We start from the raw sequence: 1432 nt of genomic DNA on the forward strand, positions 1-1432 counted from the left end.
TTATGTTCTGACAATAATGTCCCAATCAAGTGAAAATATAGGGGAGCAGAGATGAAATCCCACTGAGGATAAGTTCAGAAATATATGTCTAGATTAATTTTGGAATCTTGGTAGTTAAGATAGAACTGATCTGATTTGTTAAATCTCCTCTGCCTCCTTCCACAGGTCACTGTCATCTTTTCCCAAGTGATGGCTCTTCTTTCATTCTCTGCTTTAGTATGCTGGTATTTTATTCATCTCCAGTGAGAAGTGATTGGATTTCTTTTCATACATAAAATGTAGACTTTGGACTTCCCTGGTGGTCCAGTGGGTAAGATTCTGCACTTCCAATGCAGGGAGCCCAGGTTTGATCCCTGGTCAGGGAACAAGGATCCCACATGGTGCAGGGCACAATAAAAAAAAAGGTAACCTTTTACATCTTTGTAAAAGAACTAAGGTTTGCAGTTAGTTCTTTGTAAAAGAACTAAGGTTTGCAGTTAGTTCTCTAGAGTTAGATCTATTTGAGTAAGATAAAAAAATGTATATTATTCAATACTTATAGACCTGGAGTTTCCATTTTTCTGGCAAAAGAGAAGTGACTTTGAATACTTAGAAATTGCTCTGAGATTTTTTGCTGGAGGATTACCCTTTCATAAGTTTAGACTATGGAGAGGATCTTTCCAGGTTCTGTGTTCTACAGAATACTGTGAATGTTATTTATATTTTGATGCCAGAAGACAGAAGAGTAACATAAATGATCCAGAATACATAGTAACTGCTGTTGCTATTGCTGCTGTTGTTCAGTTGCTCAGTCATGTCCTGCTCTCTGCGACCCCATGGACTACAGCACGCCAGACTTCTCTGTCCTTCACTATCTTCCAGAGTTTACTCAAACTCATGTCCATTGAGTCAATGATGCCATCCAGCTATCTCATCCTCCATTACCCCCTTCTCTTTCTGCCCTCAATCTTCCCCAGCATTAGGATCTTTTCCAATAAGTTGGCTCTTCCCATCAGGTGGCCAAAGTATTGAAACTTCAACTTCAGCATCAGTCCTTTCAATGAATATTCAGGGTTGATTTCCTTTAGAATTGACTGGTTTGATCTCCTTGCAGTCCAAGGGACTCTCAAGAGTTCTCCAATACCATGGTTCAAAAGTATGAATTCTTCAGTGTTCAGCCTTCTTCACGGTCCAGTACTCATGTCCATACATAACTACTGGAAAAACCGTAGCTTTGACTAGATGGACCTTTGTAGGCAGAGTGATGACTTTGCTTTTTAATATGCTGTCTAGGTTTATCATAACCTTTCTTCCAAGCAGCAGGCATCTTTTAATTTCATGGCTATGGTCACCATCTGCAGTGACATGGGAGCTCAAGAAAATAAAGCCTGTTCAGTGTTTCCATTTTTTCTCCATCATAGTCACCACTATGAAAGGAGGTAAAAGAAAGTGG

General features: G+C 39.5%; 1 non-coding gene across 1 annotated transcript; it reads left to right on the forward strand.

Annotated features, from left to right (window-relative positions):
• The first annotated feature begins 292 nt into the window (after window positions 1-292).
• TRNAG-UCC (transfer RNA glycine (anticodon UCC)) lies at window positions 293-365 on the forward strand. The gene has a single exon. It is a non-coding gene; the product is annotated as a tRNA-Gly (tRNA).
• The last annotated feature ends 1067 nt before the right edge of the window (window positions 366-1432 follow it).

The sequence above is a fragment of the Bubalus kerabau genome, chromosome 2 (assembly GCF_029407905.1).
Source record: "Bubalus kerabau isolate K-KA32 ecotype Philippines breed swamp buffalo chromosome 2, PCC_UOA_SB_1v2, whole genome shotgun sequence".
NCBI lineage: Eukaryota > Metazoa > Chordata > Mammalia > Artiodactyla > Bovidae > Bubalus > Bubalus kerabau.